Source organism: Tyto alba, unplaced genomic scaffold, assembly GCF_018691265.1.
Source record: "Tyto alba isolate M040663 unplaced genomic scaffold, T.alba_DEE_v4.0 Super-Scaffold_5, whole genome shotgun sequence".
In the NCBI taxonomy this organism is placed as follows: Eukaryota; Metazoa; Chordata; class Aves; order Strigiformes; family Tytonidae; genus Tyto; species Tyto alba.
In genome coordinates this window covers 9871086-9894275 of record NW_024881326.1, presented here as the reverse complement: position 1 = coordinate 9894275, position 23190 = coordinate 9871086, and the positions used below count along the sequence as shown (strand labels likewise).

The 23190-nt window shown below is 40.0% G+C and overlaps 1 long non-coding RNA gene across 1 annotated transcript; it reads left to right on the top strand.

Annotated features, from left to right (window-relative positions):
- Positions 1-1216: 1216 nt before the first annotated feature.
- Positions 1217-7364, top strand: LOC116962414. Its single transcript, XR_004407575.1, has 3 exons — positions 1217-1355; positions 7050-7126; positions 7273-7364. It is a non-coding gene; the product is annotated as an uncharacterized LOC116962414 (long non-coding RNA).
- Positions 7365-23190: the final 15826 nt, after the last annotated feature.

Here is a 23190-nt window from a genome sequence, read left to right as displayed (position 1 = left end):
AAAAACATCTTAGCATATGGAGTTTGTCTGGCATAGGCTTGACTGAACATCCACTGTAGAAGGTGCCTATGGCAGGAGTACAGTGTTCTGGATAACCTTTTAAGTAACAGCTCTAACTGTCACCTAAGCTGGGCAGTGCAAAAATCACTAACTGTCCCAAAGATATGGGAAGAAGTGGCCTTTTCTTCCCTATTCCATTTCCTGAATGAAAAGAATACAAGAGATAAAAGGAAAATCCAGGTCTTTGTGCTTCTTATATGAATTACAGTTAACTAGCAGATCTGCAGCTTTCACAACCCCCTTGATCTGCTTTCCCGCTTCTCTTCTACTCACTCACCGCAGTTTCATTGATGATCCCCATCTGCAACAACAGACACGCAAGGAAGGCACGCTGGCACCGGAGTGGCTGCGGGAAGAGAGCCATTGAGCAAAAACACTGCCAGAGGAAAAGAACAACAAAGACTTAAGAGATTGTTTGATTTAGACATGTATTTGAAGAGGACCCAGGAGGGTACTGAAAATAGTTGCAGAATCAGAGAGCATTTAGAAGAGGGAAACAGGCTTCAATTTAATCTCAGTGAGCTAGCTCAGGGGAAACACGAAAAACATTACTTCCCTCACATAGCACGGCAAGTCTGGTCTCCACGAAATGAGTCTACAGCTGTGGACCAATTTGTTGCTACTTTTTCAAATGTCACACAGTTCCCCCCAGCACGCTGGGCCACAGTCCCACAGTACCCGAGATCACAGCGAGGTCAGGCTGGCTGCTTTGCTCACCTTACCTCATGCACCGCAAGCCAAGGGACCTGAACACACTGTGCATGCAGCAAAGCATATGGGGAAACAGAGAAGGTGGCCTCTGTATTGCTTTGTAAAAAAAAAATATATATATATATATATAAAAATCTATAGTCTTTAGCCTTTGGCACAGGGAAGCAAGGCAGCTCACCTCTGTATCTCTGGTACAGCTTTGGAGCACTGCACTGAAACACACACCAGCTGAGTGTCTCAGCAACGATAACACATAAAAGAAAAAGGAAAGACTGCAGCTTCTTGGTTTGGGTTTTTAAGACTGATGCCACTGGGGAGAAAAACCAGACAAGCTTCCGCGTACAGAAGCCCCTCCGGGTGCACTCACCTCACCCGAGGGGAGGAGCAGGGCGGTGCCACCCAAGGGACTGGTACAAGGGCACACCCCCCACACCAACAGGGGAACCAGAACTGGCAGTGACCCCAAAATCTGGGTGTTTACAAAGTGTTGCCAGAGGCTACATGAGGCTCTGCCACATTTCTGGAGCCACTCAGGGGAAGAAGTTGCAGAGACAGCTGCTAGCAGAGAGACCCAACCAAAATGGGTAAGCTACTGAAACACTGGCATGACCCTGACTCCACATGCCTGCCTCACAGGAAGAAGAAAAAAAAAAAAAAAAAAAAAGAGGCCGCCTCTGCCCCACCTGCGAGGCTCTCACTGGGATTAGCGTCTCCTCTCTCCCTCCCGCTCCCCGAGGCGCGCAGCCCCCTGTCAGCCCGGCACTGCCCGGGGAAAGCCAAACCCGCGGCCTCCCCTGCGCCGGGGCTCCCGCGGTCGGGCCAGGCGGGAACCGCGCCCGCCGCGAGAGAGGCGCCATGCGGCCACTTCGCCGGTTTATAGCCCCTCGTACCCCCTCCCGCGGCAGGCATGAGGCAAAGCGCGGGGCGGCGGGAAGCGCCCTCGGCCAGGTGAAGCGATTCAAGGGGGTGTTGGCGGCACCGGGGGCTGGAGCCTCGGCAGGAGCCGCCCCGCGGGCCCAGCGGCGGGCCCGGCGCAGTGCATAGCGAACCCATCGGCCTTCGTTCTGTAAGATTTCCCTGTGGAAAAGGTGCTGTAACTATCACGAGGGGAAAACACTGCGGGTCCCTTACGGTACCTGGTGGCTGCTGTGGGTGCGGCCCTTGGGACATCCCAGTTTTGAAGGAGCACGGGTGTCACAGCCCACGCTCACGTTACTGTTACGGTTGTGGGTTCGTGCTTTTGAAGGTTCAGGTTTCGTAGCGTTCCCATCAGATCCTTGGGAAAAATAAGCCTCAGAAATGTAAAACCAAAAATGAATCTAAATCTTCTGGGATTCAAACACATTCCCTGCAAGAATCCTCTGTCAGGCGGCCTGCACTGGCCGGGGTGCAGGGCTGAGGTAGTGTGGCCAGCGATGGAGGAGTTTTGAAACGGCAACACAACATTAACAAAGCTCGAAAGCATTAAAGCACTGAGATAGTTTTCAGCATAAAGTCTGAGATGTATACTCTTATATCAACAAAATGCATTTGTTACATAAAATCATTTTCACTTCTCTTTAAACTGAGTGGGGGAAGGGAAGCTTAAAATATAATTCAGATGGTTTAAAACATAGCTCATACTTCCAGTGCTCATTACCAGAATTGTACATTTCATGTCTGACTGTACAATACGATCAATGGAATTTTTTTCCTACTTCCTGCAAAACATTTGCTTATTCAACTGCCTTTTAGCAATGGGTATAATCATAATCCCAAGTGACATATGCAGTGAGAGCAACTGACTACTTTCGCTCTCTTTAGCACTTTCTTTCTAGAGATGCTGTGTTTAATTAGTTGCACAGTAGTCAGAGGAGCAAACAGGTCACCTCTATGTCAAATCTCTGATAGTCATCTTCCCCACTGCTACCCCCATCCCCTTCATTTATTTTACTGTTTTGTTTTGCATGCTACAAGTAAGGTCGTTAGTGTCAGATAGCTTTCTTGTGCATGTATTATGTTCCTAAATGTCTGCACTTGGGGAAGGGTGTGAAATAAACTGAACTCCAGCATACAGCATCTGTGTGAGGGAAGGAGCATTTCATACAAATTCTGTATTCAAACTGAATGTCAACAGAATCCTCTGAACAGATGATGTCATAAGTGTTGCAAAACACTGAGAGTTAAGAACCAATATGAATTTTATTTTTATCTGGATTCCAAAATCTGTAGAGTTACCCAAAGCCTTCTCCTGTACCAACTCATCTTTTTTTTTTTCTTTCTGCAGATAGACATTGTTTTTGCCACATCCTGTGAGAATCTGTCAGACTAGCATTCCAGCAGTACCACAAGACTAGACCAAAATCTATAGTCTAATCTATTTTAAAATAGACCTGCCACAAATGTTGAGTCACAGGGAAGCACGAACAAGGGGCAACTGCATGCAGAATACTGTTTTTTGATACTGTGTCTGAAACAGAGGAAGCAGGCAGGCAGAGGACAGGAATGGGATGCATTTCCAAATTTAAGGTGCACATAACCACAAAACTGCTTACTGCTGCAGGAAGCAGTTTGCAGTCACTGACACTGTGGCACAGCCCAAGTGACTCAAGTCCAATCTGGAATATGACCAGGGTTATGCCTTTTTGCCAGTGTTTCTACTGCCCAATTTTCTAGTTCAGATAGCAATCCTTGTGGCAATCCTCTTGTATAGTGGGGATCCACCTGCAAACCTATTACTGTTTTGAAATTAGCTGTTACTCTTGAAAGAAAAACAATGTTTTATAACACTTGTAAGTCACCAATGTCTTTTTCAATTTCAGTATTCTTTGATGATCATTACAGACTATGATTGGTATATCCCACATTACAATTTTTTATGTTGTGTCTGTAATTTCATACCACTGTATTATGTAGAAGTTAAGTTTGGTAAGTATAAAAACAGTTGCAAAAGGTATGCAAAATTACCCTATTTTTATATACTTTTTTAGGTAGGTTTCGAGGTTTGACAGTCTGGGAAATAAACAACAAACCTCAGCTGCTGGTATAGACAGTTCTCCACTGATCTCATGGCAGCCACACTAATTTATGCAAGCTGACTCTGGCCCACGTATCTCTATTTATCCACTGAAGAGTAACTGCATAGGCCATAGCAAATGTGAACTGCTCCTGCAGTGCCTAATATGCCTCATTTAGTGGGTTAATCTGAAACCCTTTCACAAAATGTAGCAAAAATTCCCTCTCAGATAATGCTATGACCTTTTTATATGCTGTTCAGTGAACCATCTCCTGCAAAATTTCCTCGGCTTGGGTTTTTTTTGTTTCCCTATCAAGAAAGGTCACTCTTTTTTGAGTTAACTTATCATTTTCCTCCTTGTTTCCTATCTCTTTGAGGCTGTGTTTGTTCTGCTGTCATAAAACTCAGGTCTGTATTTTTCAGTATTAAATGAAATAGGAGTTATTTGTCTCCACTGTATGGCAATAAGAACCATCATGTTTCTTCCTGTGAAGGTTGCATGTTACAACATGGTTGGGATGTGTCTTGCCTGAAAGAGTTAATGTACAGGACATCTGATAAAAGCTGTGTGGGACTGCTGGTATATGTACCCAAGTACCCAAGGACAGTGATCAGTTCCCAAGGACTCTGTCCTCTTCCAACATACTAACATTTATATGTAAGATAAATCAAGACCTCAGGAACCGAGGGACTTCTCTAAGATCCAGGATTCAGGGAAAGTAGAAGATTTTAAAAGGGTTTAAGTCAGATCATGAACTTCTGTGCAATACCAATCCTATAAAAAAATACACAATGATGCCTTTGAACCGTGATTGCGAGTTTTTTTCACGTTCTTCCAGCTCACATAGCCTGATGATGTAGGCTGATGAGATATGCACATGAGACGTACTGGCAAGTAGCAGGAAATAACTCTTTATGATGATCCACAATAGGTACAAATCATTCCAGCTCGGGCTCAGATAGCCTCAATGCAGGCAAAACTCTAGAAAATCATTCTTTTAGTTCTGGTGGTCCCTGCTTTGTTAAGCAGGAAAACAATCATTGCACACAGTCATCATATTAAACTACACTGGGAAAGAAGTTTTAAAATACTATCTCTTTGAGATGAGATTCACACAGCAGCCTTGGAGGTTTAATGGATCAGTCCAGGTGATACTGGGGCTGCAGTTTAAGACTACTGTTAGTAACCAAATCATTTAATTGAAAATTATCAATGCATATAGTGTAAGAAGAGAGCCAATGCAATAAGGATGTACTTCTCTAAAAAAAGACCATCTAAACAGGTCTCTCAAAGAGTGGAAGTGTTATGAACAAAGATTTCAAAAATTAGCAGCTGTTCTGCTTCATTCTTAGTTGAAAGTAATTGTACCAGTGATTACCAAGGAGGGAAAGGCCAAGCTCAATACATTCACATTTACAGACACTTTGCCAACCTTTCTTAATGCCAGCAGTTGAAGTGGTGACATTTTTAAACATAAAATGCATATTGTTTACAAGCTTGGTGGGGTCAAACAGTTTCAGCTGTTGTTTAATGCTTTTCAGCTCAAGCTCCAGCTACAACCAGAAACATTACTCAGTATCTAAATCTTGCTATTCCTAACATTTTAGAGATGCTGTTTTACATTATGTGCATTTAACCTTCCGCTCTGCAAATGATTCACAGCTTGGCGGGCCCATTTATAACAAGTATAAAAAATGTGTAAGTATTAAACTGTATATCCACGGTTCTCTTCCTTATTGTGATGTGCTTACGAATCAAACTACAGCTATTGTCAAAATCTATGGAGTCATATTTCCCAAAGAGATGGCCAAAATCAGTAGGTTTAAAGTTAAGCAAGATAAATTTACGTGTTTGTGTTCAACTCACTTGAGAGCTGAAGATTTATTTCAGAGGTTGTACAGGAACTGTAGAATTAGATCTACAGTGCAAGTTGTCCTTCCAGCCCAACTGAAATAAACGTTTTCTTAAAATATTTATTTTTGCTGAATTTCAGGTGTAGGCCATTTTGCACATGGGAGCAAAAGCTAAGCAATTTGCAGTCATTTGACACTGTTAGTTGTTTTCAGAGGACTAACATGGTGCAGCAGCTAAAGTGTTAAGCCAGGGCCCAGCATGCCAGTGCTCTCTTCCTGGCAGTTTCACAATGATTTACAAGCACAGATACCTCTCACATCTACCAGAATTCCCCAGGGTAGTGTGGTAAAGTCTGATCTAGAGAGACAACTAACTGGGCAGAGATTGCAAAACCACTTAGGGATGGAGGACTCTCTCTCTCTGCCCCAGCCCATTTCAAGCTAGTTAAAGAAAATAACAAATAGAAAGGAGCTGTGTAGTAAAAAGAAAATAAGTGTGTTTTGGTCAGTAATTTATAGAAGGTTCACATTACATCTAGTCAAGGTCTGGATGTCCCCTTCTCTCACATTCATATAAAATTACTTTATTTACTACTTAATTTAGCCTAGAAAGGAACTTCTCTCATAACTTAAAGTTCTGGCAATTGCCCCTGATTGTTCAAAACTGACTTTAAATTACAGTTTAATGAACTGTCCATGAAGCAGGAAAGAGCAGAAGAGAAGTATCAACATGCTGAACTGTTGTGTGATATGTAACTCTCTTTAGGGCACAGGAGTAGAAATTAATGGAGATGAAGAAGAGAGCAGTGATCTTCCAGGCAGTCATTCTCTATTAAGAAATGGGGCCAGGGCTGCTTTTACTGCATACCTACACAGTGCCTCACTTAAAAAGGCACTGGCCTGAGCTTGAGACTCTCAGCAGTGCTGAAATTTAAAAATAAATAAAAAATAAATTTTTTAATTCTTTCATAGAACCATCTCTTACAATCAGAGATGAAAGATAATAATGATTTCATAGAATCATCTCTTACAATCAGAGATGTTCCAAATATAGCTCCAGCTGAGATCCAGATCAGGGAGATGAACAGTGTATCTCCTTTTACAGATTCTTGTAATTGGAAAACACTGTGATCATACAGCTTGACTTCCAGAACAAAAAATACCTACTACTCATTCCCAGCTGAGTGGCATGTACCCATAACTTCAGGCTTTAAGTTAAGCAATAATACTTTTCCAGTGAATGGTTGACCTCAGCATATCAGGGTGGGATAGAAAACTGATCAAGAAGGCTATATTGTTATATTCCAAGACATAGAAAATACAAGCATCTGAGATCTTGAGCATGTGTATTAATGTTATACTTCACCAAATTGAGAGGATGCTTTAAAAATATATATATTAAATTCTTTGAGTTTTCCTTCTCTTTTAGGCTGACTCATCTCAGCCCATTTGAACAGAGAAAAGATGAACAAACCTTAATGAGGGAAGGATCCCTGCAGAGACAAGGTGATTACGAAAAAAAGTCAAGTGAAAAAAACAGAATCAAAAGAGATTAAAGTAATTACTTCAACCAAATTGTCCAAATCATATTAAGGCCTGATCCTACAACTTCTCACCTGCAGTAGGTTTCTGTGCTTTACATTACTTTTCAGGCATGCAAAAGATAATGGATTGAGGCATTCAGAAGATTTTTTCTCTTATCCCCATGGTAAATATCTGAAAATGTTAGTGAGAGAACAGAGACTGTAAGTATCATAACTAAACATCTATATGTATAAGATAAAACTTCTAGTTAAATTTTTGCATTTTAATAAATTTTATTTATTCATGAATACTGCTTGTATATACATATATTTATAAATTAGCAAACAAATGCTGTTTTCTTCCTTTCTTTTTAGTAAGATACCTATGAACAAGTTACTTTTGACATGCACATGTTACAGCAGATGGCAAGTATTATCCCTACACTTCTAACAGCTATAGAAAGGAAAAAGATTCATAAAACAGCTATAGAAAGGAAAAAGAGTCACAAAACAAAACTGTGTTTTATTTCAAATATACAGATAATGAAAAAATTAGTCAAATTAATGTTATCTCTTTTGAGCAATGGAAAATACTATGTTCCACACTGTCATGTGAAGTGCACAGAGCCATTGGGTATTGCCTCAAAATGAATGTAAAAGAAGTGCAGTTATTTCTGAAATACTTCACACAGAACAAAATCACCATTAAACAAAATAATACTATGTCTGAAATCAGGACAACATCCCAAAAAATGCACATAGCTGCCTTGAAACTCATTGTTAAAGAAAAACAAAAATGTATAAGGTTGCCCGTAAGTTCTGGAAAGATCATGGGATTTTAAAAAATAGCCTCCTAATAGAGCTTTTTAATATCTAGGGCTACTTGAGGCATTTGAATGATCTTTCTACTTGGCATTTTATTAATGTAAAAGCTCTTGGAAGGATAAAAATGTTTTGAAGTGAGGTGCTATTTTCATAAAATGTACATCTGGATGATAGGTCTAGAGGAATCTCTTCTCATATTCTATATAAAACATACCTCAGAATTTTTTTTTTTTTAAGAAAGAGATTGAATAGGCTGAAATTTAAGCAATTAAGGCTTGTCTTTTCTTTCTTTTTTCAAGAGGAATGACCACTTTCTTTTCCTAAAGTTTTAATATGTCATAGACATTATGGATATTCTTAAATACTTAATTCTTGTTTTGTTTACCACAATATGAACCATAGGTAATTTCACTTAAATACTTGGATTTCTACCAGAGATATGAAATTAATTTCCAGTTATCACTATTGTAGGTCCCCAATATATTGCAACATGTGAGACAGGGTCCAAAACAATAACCATGGTCCCCCAGTGCTGGGGCCAGAGCTAGTATGTTGATCCAAAACTGTGCTATTCTATGTAAATTTGCCACTTTGGGCTGCCACAAACTTCTTCATGCATACCCTTCTGTGGGAAACATGGTCTGTATGAACCTTTCCCAGGGACTAGAGTTAGTGCATAAAGCAGACATTTGCCACTGACTGACTGTACTCTGTGCTGGTGTGGACACCAAAATTGGATCTGGCAAGACATCTGCTGTGGCTGGAGTTTGAATTTCCCTTCATGAGCTTCTCTACTCTGAGCCATGTTGAGGAGCATGGCATGTATTTTACACAGAAACCCAGTCAGGACATACTAACATTCTTGCATCTGGTTATGAAGGTGAATAGGAGGCACTGGTGATGGAAGTAGAAAATAGCCTAGAGTAGTCTTCTGATGCCCAGAGACATGGGAATACTGCTCCAGGTACCAAAGTGAATCTGCCATAAAATTCCATTGGCACATAAATCTCCAGCAGTGCAGTGTAATTTGGTTCAGCATGTTTCTTTTCCCAAACAACAAAAGGAAAGTTTTGTAGAAACAGTCTATGACACGATTAACATTTCAGAAGACTGGTAACATTAAAGGGCTTTGTATTTTTATTGGCTCAACAAACAAAAGATTCCCTTTGAGTTTCATGGGAGCCCTGGGTTATCAGTCCAAAGCTGAGTTAAATTAGTAGTGATTGGGAGCTGTTACCATCTGTTGAGTGTGTGATGGCTTGTGCTACATTAGTTAATGTATTTTAGCAGACAGATGGGCAGAAATGTGCAGGCCTTAGTCATTCAGCACCCTTGTTAGCAATCTGAATAGAGAGATCAGGAACATGGAAGGCATAGGAGTGAATTTCTTTTTAAATCTATGACAAAGTCCCCTGCATCATGCTTCTGGCCTTTTTCAAGGATGTTTCTACAACTGCTTCCTCTGTTATATATATTGTGTAGTTAAGAAAAGTACTGTTCTTTCCAGGTGCTGTCAATCTTGGTGCTTTCTCTTGCTCTAAAATATTTTTTTTAAAAAAAACAAGCCACATTTCTGTTCATGCCTTCAGGTGTTAAAACCCACACAATTTTTTTTTCCATGGACTAAATGTCACAGCAGTTAAATAATGATGATGTGAAAGAACACTGCCATATCAGCGATGATTTAACTCTGTCTATTTTCCCTATTTCTTCCTACCCAGGCTTCCAGCTTTCCAGGTCTAAAGTCACCAATTCTCCCACAGTGCAAAAAACATGAACTGTGCTGACAAGAAAACTATTGTTTAATGGAGAACTGCACTACAAATTAATATACTTCTTGTAAAGACTGAACATTATCTATCTTACTTCATGGTCAGAAAAATCCCTTTTCTATACTAGATAGTCTAATGAAAAAGAACTGTTTTAAGCAAGACAGGAAAAGGGAATAGAGCACTGCAGAGGGATTAAGGACGCCCCAGTGCAGTTTTGTAGTTAACCTCACCTCTTGTGGGCTTCTTCCCTCTCTGTGCATCAGTTTCCCCATCTACAATTGGCAATCATTAATCCACACAAGCCATCATCAAATTCCCAGAGCCAATGCCACATTTTTGGGTTTCCAAGCATCTCTTTCTTATCAGTTACTTGTATTTCATTGTGCCTGAAATTAGACAGTAAGATTTTGGAGAAAGAAGATTACATTTGAGTCTTCAAAATATTTACTACATTTCAGAAATATATATGTATATAATTTCATAAAAAAGTCTACATCAGAGAGATATCAAGGTTGTGAAATCAGTCACTCAAGATTATGAAATGCCAACATAAAAGATTCACATGCCTTTTGCATACCCATATTTTTTAATCAAGTCCAGCTTTCCTGAATCCTGTATCTGTATTTTAATAAAGACCAGAAAATACGGTCTCTTCCTGAAATCCTTCTTCATTGGTCATCCTGAAAGTATGTATAGTAGCTGTACCAAAACAAAAACATGATAAGAGTAACTGAAGGCTTCAGCATTATGCATAAAACAAGGGCACATCTTCAATAGTTCCTTACAAAATTGTCACACTGAAATTGGCTCTGTATTTCTGACCAACAAAACTCTTGGTGCAGTACAATCAGAAGAAAATATGCCACATAACCAGTGTACCAGACCTTAGAACTGGAGCTACAGAACCTTTTAATGTATCTAAAATAAAATATATTTTTCATTGTAATTTTGAGATTAATGTATTTTACTGAATGAGCAGCATAAATAATGCATAAAGCATCTCTTATCTACTGGTTCAGCAAAGTAATACAAAATAATCTGCAAATTTTAAAACTGACAGAAGGCCCTGGGAAAATGGTATTAATGTTATTCTGAAGACTCTTCTGCTTTCTGGGAGGTGGGCAACAGAAAGCAGAAGATGAGGATGAACTTTAGTAGAACAAGGTGCAGGGTTGGTTTAATAGCTTTAAAATGTGCATAGCTTTATAGTGAATACTGATTTTCACTCTGGTGAGACTCTAACTGCACACATTCAAGAAATTACAACATCATATAGCACTTGTGCAGGTGACAGATGAATGAACTAATGCCCCATCACGGTGCACATAGCTCACGAACTAACCTTTCATCTGAAATCTAAAACAAAAGCACGGACTGATTATGCTCTTTAATCTCAATAGTACTTGTCTCTAGGGGAAAGCTTTAGCCCATAAACTCAAGCCAGATTCCACTCTGAGTAATTATATTCTGCCTACAGTAATTATGTTCCCTTTGCAATTTCACATGGAACTAATGTCCACCCACTTGCTACAATGAACTATTTTATTGCTGTGCAATTGCTGTGCGTAGCTGAAGAGTTGCTGGAGTGGGAGAGGTAACCTGGGGCCAGAGACAGCTGCCACGCACGGTGACTGCATGGTGGCAAACCATTCCCTGCCAGATGACCCAGAGGCCGTACTGTGGCAGGACAGACTGATGAAGGAAGGGTTATTGTATCTCAGCCCACAATAAGTCTTGGAGATAATTCAACTTACCAATATCTCACCAAGTGCTGTGGGATCTTACAGAAAGAAGGGCACCATTTCCGACGTGTACGAGGTCAGCAGTTACTCATTAAATGTAGCAGCAGGCTGTCGTACAGAGCAGTAAGGCACATGGCACTAAATACACAGCTTGAAAATACCCCACAACGGCAGTGCCTTCTCTGTTCTTAATGTGGGCCTCCATTGTCATGAAAGGCTTATACAAGCAGCAATTCAAGTTAATGGCTGTTTTTCCATGGACTTCAGCAGCTATCAGAGCAACCTTAAGCACTGTCATTCTGCCTCATGAATTTAGTATAGTCTGAAATGGGCCCAGCTGAAGCATTGCATCAACGTGAAATTCAGAAAGTGCATTAAACAAAAGCCTTAAAAGGGTGTTACCATTCTGCTTTAGCTGTGGAAACTGAATGACTGTACAGTCCAAGTATGGGCTAATAGAACAGCACATGCAACAAGCAACACTTCTGTCTTCCACAAAGAAAAAATAGCACCTGTTCTGTAGACATTTCCCGAGTAAGGAGGTTTTAAAATTTCATAAAGAAAGAGAAGAAATCTTTCACTCAGAAAATGATCAGGTAGCTGTAATAAGGACTCCCTAAATATCACTTTATAAAATGCAGCAATGACTGTCCTGTTTCAGAGTAATCTATGAGCTCCTTCCAGTGCTTTTCTGAACAATTGCATTTGGACACAAATCATGTAGAGGGTCTGCGTTTTAAGGACACACTGAATGCATCAGCTCACTCACTATTACTTCTAACTCAATAACTCTGTCCTCCTCCTCCTTTTCATGTTCCTCAACAGATTATGTCAATTCCCTCACAGATTTCTGTCTTGCTTTTACAACTTATTGTTACTTGGAGTCCTGTCTACCTAACTATTAGTTACTCATAAAAAGTGTTCTGTGCTTTCACTAAGCACTGGAATTTTTTTGTTTGTCCTTTAAAAACACGATAGGACTTTGCCTAAAATTATGTAAATAAATATATATAACAACCTTGAATTTAATCATCAACTGTCTGTAACTGATTTTCTACAATTAAAATGTTTTCCTTTCTCTGTTCATTATGTCCAGTTAGCTATATATGGCCAGTTGGAATATTCTGTTTTCTTCCTGTTTTTTTCAGTGCTTGCTGCAAGCTGAGGCTCTTTTGAGCACTCAATATGTAAATAGCCTGATCAAATTCAGTGGGGCCCAAGTATTCAGACATAACCTCATGGTTTAGCACCTCCTTGGTCTGACTGCTCTTCCTGTATGTATTCAGTACATCAATACATCAACAGATGTTTTCATTAGCTTTTGTCCCGAGATATTTTTGCTGCTAATGAACACAGGTCTACATCTGTCTATTGTGTTGAAGGAATCTAAGAATAAAATCTAATTTTAGTAGCACAAGATAACAAGAGACAGAAATCATCCGAAGCTGAATAAGAATAAAAAAAAAAAAAAAAAAAAAAAGAGATTGAAAAAAGAGAATCACATGAATCAGATCTATTTGTTATTTCAGCAGCTGTCTCCAATTTACCACCATGAATAATAAATCAATCACAAAAACTAAACAGTCAAGAATTTTTATTAAATAGAACCTATCACAAATTACTGAATATTATTCTATTACAATTAATAGCCCTTATAGACATTGACCATTTCGGTTACATAGGAGCAGAGGAACTGAAAAATAATGCTTATATAATGATAATGCATTATATCAATACATAAATGAATAGATCTAAATAAACCATGCCAAGTCTTCTAAAGGAAGGAAATATCTTTTTTTTGGTGCACAGTAGGATCCATCCTAACAAACTTCATATATGAAGCAGTTCCATATTACCTGGAGTTCCCAAGCCAGGTTGATGATCTTTGCTGCCCCGTCCCTCACAGCCTCTCCGCAGCAGCTGGGACTGTCCCCGCACCAGTACTCATCTCCGCACGTGGCTGAATGTGTGCTCAACATTTATTTCATAAATGAAATGATATGATTGAAAACAAACAAGATACTTGGGGAAAGTGTTGAAAAAACATTCCACAGATCCTCTTTAGCACACAGCCTCGCAGCCAGGTGAGTCAGTTGGGTTGAGGAGGTGGTAGGAAATAAGTAAGAATTTCTTTAACCAGCTCTGCCCTAAGTGATTCACAGCATGGAGATGCAGGCAGGGCCTTTCATAAACCTTCACAGATTCACCCCCCGCGCCCACTGTGCGCTGCGCTGCCCATCCTGCATTTGTCATGGGGCTACATCCTGATGAAACTCCAGCATCTGAACAAACTAGGAAATGAGAGCCAAACCGTGATAAAGGAGAGCAGATGTGATTTGACAAACTGTTTTCCTTCTGCAGGGAAAGAATGGTATTCTTTGAGAAATGTGAATCATAACAAATGAACATAAGCCTTTGTTTGGTCTGTTTTTCAAACTGAGGGCTTCGACACATAAACAAGTCGTTGCAGAGGAACAACACAGCACAAGTGAGCTGCAAAGCACAACTCTCCATTTATTGTGAGGCAATAGACACTGGTTTATTCTTCTTCCCTTATTTTTCTCCTTTCAAACTTCTTAATCTAAATCACTAACTGGCTTCTTCCTGTTCTATTTCCAGTCCCACTTCCTTTTCAAGTATGTTAATACTCAGAGTAGCTGATCTGCTCCTTTTGCTTGCAGTGGGACTTCAGTATTAGCTGCTGAGCCACATTACTGCTGGTCTTCTAAATTACATGCTGCTCTGGGGTTATGCAGGAAAAATTCATATCTCCCATGCTTAACTTCCACAGTAGTTAAGACCCTGTATTAAACTGGCCCATTTGCTACTTTAAGTTTTGCATATGCCTTTAACTAGCACTGATTATAGATTTTTGTGATGTGACAGTAACAGGCAGGGAGGTGATCCATTTTTCTACTTCTTGAAGGGGTTTTATTTGAAGATTTTTGTCCATAGGCACCAGTGGTATGGGATGTATACGAGTCTTCTCATTTCCCAGCTCTGTGTCTCTCCAGGCTCTGTGGCTTGAGCCCCAAAAATCGGTCTTCGTGCCCATAAGCTGATGGACACTCCAGCTAATAGAATCTGAAGACAGAATATGCATGTATTTCTGAAATACATTGTGAATATTATCAACATTTAAGCCTCTTACAGCTTTCAACATCTGTTCTTGACTGACATTTTCCCTGATGCTGTATGTTTCACAAATAAATCCCTGAGTAGGTTATTAATGTAGAAGTGTAAGTGATGTCTTTTAATGCTGATTGTGTACTTTAAAAGGGTGCTTACACAAAGGAATGTTATTCTATATTTTAAGACCACTTGTTGACCAAGAATATTTAGTGGTTTTCCCTTACCTGAAAACACTAGGCCATCCCTTTTATTGTTCATTTCCTGACCTCAGTCATTTTTGCTACTGTAAAGTGCTTCCAAGAAAAATCCTGACCTCACTGAGCACATGGAAAAATTGTATAGACTGCAGCATGGCCAGGGTTTTAGGCCTGATCTCCAGATTATTTGTGACATAACTGTTTTGCAGTCAGTTATTGGATAAGCACCCACATGGGATAAGCATTAGCCACATTAGTTATGTTTGCAATCCATATAAATTCTTCGAAAAGAGACACAATGTCAATTAAAAAATATACTGTTTGTGAAAAAGGAGCTAAGTACACAATTCAGAAAAACCTCTTCCCATCAGAATAATTTTCTTTACCAATTGCTTACATTTAGGAACTGCTGCCAATGCATACAGGACTTCTTATAGGACATTTTTCTGACTTTTTTGGCTGGTCCTTTAAATTCCATAATGTTCAGAGAAGAGATTCTTTTAAAGCAGCTATTTTGCAACTGGTTTCTGCTCTCCATTCCTGTCAGCAAGTAGGACATTTCTTCCAGTGTCTTTTCTTCCTTCTACTTCAGAAAGAGATGGCATGTTACCCAAACCGTCTTTCCACATAGCTGCATATTAAAGTACTTAACATAAATTTTATGTTTAAAGTTATGAGAAAAAAGAATTGCCTGTTTGATGCATTAAATTAATAAAATTTTTCACTGAAGGTTTTACCATAAGAAAGGTTTCCCAGCTGAAGTGCATCAGCTCTGGTAACAGAACAAGCAAGATGGAGTAAACACCTTAAATAACAGATTTTGGTTTGTGCCCTTTCCCAAAGCCTTAGCCCTCTGGTTCAATCATTGGACTTTTGTGTTTCACAATGTTTCACCTGCTTCCCAGCTCTGTGAATGCTATGGCACACATGCCTACAGGACTTAAAACAAATTCGTGTCTGCCCATCTTTAAGCAGCAGCTGTTTGAAGAGATGTAAGATAATTTTATAAAAAAAAATGTATCTAGTGTTTATTCACCCACAGGTTTACAGCAAGCAGTGACTGCAGCACAAATCACAAAGGACTGAATAACTCCAGTCTTAGGTAAATCTTGGCCTTTCCTGGGACAGCTGAGGAGAGTTGGAGAGCGGCTGGTTTGAGCATGGTGTTCCGACCCAGCAGGCTGGGACAGCCCAGCTGCCTCCCCTCTCCTTCCCACTGGGCTAAACATGGAAACTGAGTAACAGGCACAGAAAGGAAGGGAGATTTGCCTCTCTCCTGTAACAACTCAAGCATTTTGATACATTGTCTAATGCTTTTATAACAAACAGTAGCATTTTCCTAGATATGTTTGGCCAAATTCCCAATACTTTTATTTCCATCTCTCTAGCATTGTCCATTTACAACAGCAGGAGTTTAGGGTTGTGACCAGTTTCTATTGAGCAACTTTATAAAGGATTGGGGTACTTGAAATTTTTTCTGCCAGCCCTCATGTATGACTCAGCATAGCACAAAACAACTCATATCTTTAGCTACCATTGCTGTCTGTAGACACAAAAGCAATCACTACCAGTAGGAGGTGTTTTATCCCTGACAATCAGCAACATATTTATGCAGGAATTATATATAAACTCCATCAAGTATTCAAAAAACTGGAGATTATAACAGAATCTTTAGGGTCATAAATGTGAGCTTTTCTTCACAGCTATGGAGCTAGAAAATACACTTTAAAAATAAGTGCATAAATGTTAACAGTTTGACCATAACCTCATATTTTCAGATGCTGAAGCTTGGAGTACAACATCAAATATTATGAGCTTCACGATAAAAATGCAAGACTTGGCAAAACTGGAATTGTGGCAGCCCATTAAATTATAGCATTTTATAATCGGGCATCTGGCATTCTTTAATATCACACCCCTAGGCCCTGAACACTTAAACCCCGGTGGCATCCCACAGACATGAAGGGGACGCTGCCCAGGCATGGTAGCCTGCCTGCACGGATCATGTTACCTGAGCATGGTAGTGCTGGGGAAGGAGGTTAATTTAAACTAGCTTGGACAGAGGCTGTGCCAGCACTGCCACGGTATGGACTGGCCAGCATATGTCAAATCAAGACAGTATTGGTCACTGAGCCACAAAGCCAGCTGCTCTGCATTCAGCACCATCATCTATTTTACAAGGATTAACAGCCCAGGATTACTAGGGTGGCTGTTTATAGGTATGTACTCACTAAATGGAAGCTCAGATAAAATTTCTGTTAACATTTGTCTCCCTAGCTTGTGTGTTTGTCAAAAAGCATCTTCATTAGATGATCTAAAAGCAAAACTGGAATCTACAGAAATGAGGAATCTGATGAAAAATCCAGTGAAGTTTAAGAGGTAAGGAGATTGAAATTAACCAAGTTTTAGTAACAGAAACTGTTCTTTATGTGTGTTTAAAAAGCTATAAGTGCTTATCTCAATAAGCCTTTTTATTTGCTTTTTATTCTTTGCTAATTTTCACAACAGAGAAATACAAGATTTGAAACTGCATGCATGTGCATATAGCAGATCAGATGCCTAGCTGGTACAAATCCCTGATGCCAGTGAAGCTCTGCTGATACACCCCAGCTAAATGTCTGCTCTAATATGTCTCCAGACCATTCCTGTGAGGAGGCTGCTTTTCACTATTTGACCACAAATGCCTACAGTTGCCTGGTGATGGCCTCCCAGTGCAATTGGTGCCATTGAGGTACCCCCTGTGCATCTGCTCAAGTCCCTTCTGTTAAAACTTTCATAGTACAGTGATGGTCAGACTATTATAGTGTTCAAGGCAAGAATTCAGTGGGATGTTAAAGGGTTTAAGCATTTACAGACAGAGAAGAGGGGTAAAATAATGTTGCGTGCTCTCTGAGTTCAGGCCACTGGCAACCACTTGGGATTGAAGAAGAATCTTTTCCTCCAAAACAGATTGTTCTGTAAGATATTTTATCATGAAGTTTCCCTGACGTACATGGCAGTGGCTACCTCTGAAGGAAGGATAACAAACTCACTACACCTTCAAGTATGATCTATTTTGACAATTCTGAAATTTCTATGTAATATTGAGCGGTGCAGAGCATGAAATGTGTACTGTTATCTCTTTTCTGGTCATTATTATTATTAATGGATCCTGGGGATAATGAATTCTTTAGCTCCTGTTTATAATACATAAATGTTCTACAATAATGCCTCTCACTAAGAAAACATAATTTTAACTATGTAAGAGATTAAAATAACTAGAGAAATATTGTGACAGATGGTGCCGCTCATGCTGCCTTAACATTTGGGCATGTTCTGTTTAATGTATCTTTCATTCTCCCAATTCAGAACAGAAAATCCAATTAAATTAAGCATGTTGTAACATTTCTGACATTTTTTTTTCTCATTTTGTTCCTTCTTTTGCTGATGAAACCAGTGTGAATTTAATGCCCAGTTTAGATGAGCAATAGGAGGCCACGGAAGTAATGTACTCTGAACAGACATAATAAAGGTTTTTCTGCCACACTGTGAACTGCTGCAGAGGGGGCAGCATGTACTTCATTCTCTGTGTTTCTTCAGTCCTCTATCTCTTGAGGAAATGCAGTGACTTATGTTAAATTTGTGCTGATTTATCTTAGGAAATATGGCTAAGATTTCCTGGGGCAGGGGAAGAGCTACACAACACTGAAATTACACAGTATTTTCCTGTGGTTTTCCCCATTTTGGAGGTCTTGTGTCTGCCTCCTTCAAACGTGCAGGGCAGATGATAGCCCAGTCCCAAATTTCTGTTCAAGCTGAGTTAGGCACAGAGAAGTCAGACAAAAAGGGAGAACCAGGTGTACCAGCAGTAGACATGTTTTGACCATGTCTGTCACAGGATTCTAGTAGACACAAGGTTTAATTGCTTCAATCAGCCTTAAAATACTGCCTTTTCCATTTCCTCTTTTCAGCCTAATTTTAAGTTTCTGTTGGAAAAAAAGGAGAACATATCACAAAGCTCCATTTCTGTGTGCTATAGCTCTTGTTGACGAATCTAGACACGGAGTCTTAACCTCTCAGAAACGTCTCCATTTCACAGGAGTGAGGTTAGACCAGAGAAGCACCAAGGGTTGGCAGGACACAACAGCCACCACTGGTCTGCTGCTGGTCACTGGCCAGCCAGGGTCCAGCAACCCAAAGTAGCTCTTATGGCTCTTTGGAGAAACTCATCATTTTTGCCGAGGTCTTTTTACCAAATTAATTCCTATTTCAAGCTGATTTAACTATTCTAGAACTGTATTGGAATCATCCTCTGGCAGTGCTTAGTTCTCCCTTAGATACCTGCATTTTAGATTACATTTGAGATCTACAAACATGCTCAAGATAAGCAGGGCCAACCTGGCAGGGGTTTTTAAAAAGAACTCTGTTCCTGCTCTTTATCAATCTGAAGAATGTTATTTCTTATACATTTTGTACAGGTCCTTTCCTAAAGGTTTTTTAAAGGTCATGGGGGAATCTGAGTTCTTTCCACTCAGACTCACAGGCTAGCAGAAGACAACACTGCAGCTGGGAACCCTATATAAGGGTTCTTATATATTTCATTTTACTTCCATATGTCAGTTCTACGAAACCTTCCATGAGCATGATCATGTAATTCTTTCTCATGCCATTGAACTTTCAGTCATTTGAACTAATCCCACAGGTGTCTAGCGGGCTGCTAAAGGGAGTTAAGTTACTGCTTTCTCTAGCCGGTGCCGTAATGCTTCTAAGTGAAAATCGCCTCTCTGCTAAAAAGTAAATTTCTCACTGTGATTCAGTCTGGTTGTGTAAAGCAATCATTTGCTGTCTGCACCTTTTTCATAGGAAGAAATTAAGAAAAATCTACACACACAACATAGCAAGGATCTGTAATTAGTGCTGTTCTCGAGAGGCCCATGAACTGGCAATGCTCAACTTCTCTCATATTTGAGTCCTCCAGGATCAGCCTGAGGAAACAGGCAATTAAAAGCTCTATGACCCAGCTGCAGTTTTTGTTGTGTGACGATCAGAGACTCACCCCAAGGCAACAGCTGCAATTTCCAGCAAAGTTTGCTACTGTAAAGTAACATCTGGAGACACTTTGGTCATTTCAATCATTTTTAAATGTTTTCTTTCTACCACTCCCAGAGGAGTGAAATTTCATTCTGTTGCTTGAAGAAAAAAAAAAAATGCAATAAATCATCCACTGGGAGGAAATAATCCTACATTTATAACTTCAGCTTTGGTCCCTAAATGTGTCCAGCTCACTTATAAAGAAAATAGTACTCAGCATGAGCGAGTCTCGTCTGATTGCTATTAAAACAAATGCAACTGAAGGCTTTCTAACCATATGAAAACTACATTCAAACCGTATTGTAACTGGGACATCTTCAACTCTTTTGCTAGATGTATTTATGCATGTATTATTTAGTAGACTGATAGCAGCACACCTCAGAAAACTCCCTTCTTACAACCAAAAGAAAAGGAGGGAAGCTAGTCTTAAAAAACATTTAGTTGAATGTTTTCTTTTGCCATTGCAATTGCAGAAATTCTTTATTCTCCAGACTTCCAAGACATTTGTATGACATTTCCATGCAGCATATTCTGTTTCATTCTATCAAATCAAATGAAAAGGCAGAAATCTAAAAATATATGGTCCCCCTCATATAAATATTAAATTATTTCAAATGGGTATGACCTGCTTTCATCCCCCCATCCCTCTGTGCATTTTTAATCTTTGCATTTTTCTTCCCTAGCTTGCTTTTGGTGGAAGAGGTAACTTATTTTTAAGATTATATAGCTTGTGGGTTTGTCTGTTTGTTGCATGGGTCACTTTCCTGGTGGTTTGGCAGGACTGGGTTTCTATTGTATGAGACTAATGATTTTTTTAGAATATCCACAAATGAAGAGTGATATGTGAGCAGAGAGTCACAAAAGAAGAGACAGGCACAAAAGATCATGGGGCTACAGGGTATCCCATAAAATCTAGGGAGGTAGGAAATCCTGTGTTTCTGAAAGGAAACTGCATAGAATCATGGATTCATTTGGTTGCCAGAGCACAATGTTAATTCATATTCAACTTGACATTAGCCCAAACCCCCAAGGTTTGCAGGGGGAAGCCAGGAAACAATCTCTGCCCTGAACTAGAGAGTACTCCTTACCACTGTACCTGCAGATATCCCAAATTCCTCTCTCCCACGCGGGCAGAGCTGTAGCCAGAAGAGCTTCTGCCACTCTGCTCCGCATATGAATTTTCAATTAATACTACATCAGAGAGAATACTCAGCTGGGCTGCAAAGCTGAAGCCCCTGCTTATCAGAGCTGCTTCTCAGAGCCCTGGCTGTCCCTTGGCAGCCGCTGTCTCCCTCACGCCCAGGGAGTAATCTCTAGGGCAAGGGCAGGCATTTTGTCCTGTGGTTCAGACAGCACCTGAGGCACAGAGGATGGCAGCTGGCAAACTTGTAATAGCCCCTATTCCCTCAAAGGCTTTTCTGTTTGCTATACTATTGGTAATAGCTGAAAATATTTTCTCACTGCAGTTGTGTATTTTTCCCTGACTCTATTCTGTAGCTCTGTCTTCAGAAGCAACAATATTGTGACCAGTACCCTAACACCTCTGTATAATTACCTCTCTAGGAAGCGTGGGTGTAGGGGAACAGACATGTCTCACTCTGTCACTCACATATTTTCCTGAATAAGAGCTTCAGTCTGAGAGAGTATTTTGCATAAGCAGAATTAATCAGCTTGGTCCTGCTCTCGTGGTCATGGGGAGCTAAGCTCTTGCATGGATTTCATGAGACATACAGAAGCTTCACTATAAAAAACAGTAAGAGAGAGCACACAGCTAAAACTTCTTTGAAGAAGCAAATGTTAGATAGCAAATCATCATAGTACCTTCCACTGACTCCTGTGCATTCTTCCAATCATTGTTTTCTCCAAATAAAAATGCAGACTGGTTCTTGTCTGAGGCTGTTTTGCTTTTAGGAGACTATTGTATTTTTGAACCATATTTCCCAATTGTTATATGTGCTGAACAGGTCAGCATCAATGGTGTCAACCCCACCATGAAGGAGCTCCACAATTCTGCAAAATGCCAAAGATTTTCTGGCAACCAAAAGTAATCAGGTATAGGAGGAAGGGATATTTTCGTTGAAAATCCTGTCAGAAGCATATAATTCCTTTCTTTTAGTAGTATTTCCTTTATACTTGCTGAGATATTTTGAAGCATAAAGCTTAATTATTACAGAAACTTATGCATTGCACACCTCCATGACAAACAACTGTCAAAGACATCAACTTCTGCTGCCAATTTAATTGAAATAAAAACATCAGGTGAAACAGACCTTCATATATCTGAGTAATTGTCTCTTTGAAAAGGGTTCTTCAAAACATAGGTGTCAAATTCTTAGTGAATCTCATTGTTTACTCTGGGCTACAACATCTGAAGTAAGATTTTGTATCTGACTGCTGTCACAGTGACTGAAGTCAAAACATCCTGTTCTATCTTTTGTTTATGTACTGCAACCAGCTCCACAAAACTGTGCAACTTGAAACACAGCTAAAAACTGATTTATATATGTGCTCCCTGGCATAATTCTCTTTCTCTAAAATGGACTATACAAGTAATCTTAACTGATAGAAAAAAAGCTAACATTAGGTTTGCAAACAAGTGCTCAAAAAGCAGGAGGAAATACTTATTTATAAAACAAAAACCCTTAGAAAATTTGCCAACTAATGCTTCAACCATTATGATGGTTGTTCTCTAAGAAAGCACCTCAAATTGCACTCAGAGCTTATGTTTGGGAAAAAAAATCAGCATGCAGTCAGTTAGGGAAGAAAATTGCATTTCACCAGCACCTCTGCTCTGATGCCTTCTCTGGCGTGCACAGGGCACCGTGAGAGATTCCTGAGAGAGGAGTGAGGAAGCTCAGCCTCCGTGGGTAACTGGAGCAAGGAGAGGCTGGAGTGTGCCTCAGTGTCCTGCATAGCAGTCCCTAACTGCACCCTGACACTTCTGACACGATCCCTGTGGGGGTGCTCGGGCACTCCAAATGGGAATATCTCCCTGGAGATCTGATGCTTTCCTGTGGCTAGTGCTGGCCTCTCCCTGTACCTTACCGGGGACTGTGGAGCTACTCCTCAGAGGCAGCTAAGCCTTATGGTTGACTCAGCTGGGAAAACAAGAAGAAATTTGGTATTCCAAAGTGACTACCTCTACATGAGATACATTCACTGTCATTTTAATATAAAATTAAATAGCCAGTTATACTTTGAGCTGCTTACTTTTAAAGCATGAGGGAGCTGGGAGAGCAGTCTGCTGTTACAAAGCAGGAGAGGAACTGTCAAACAAAGCAGAGATTTCTGTGCTGATGACCACATTCC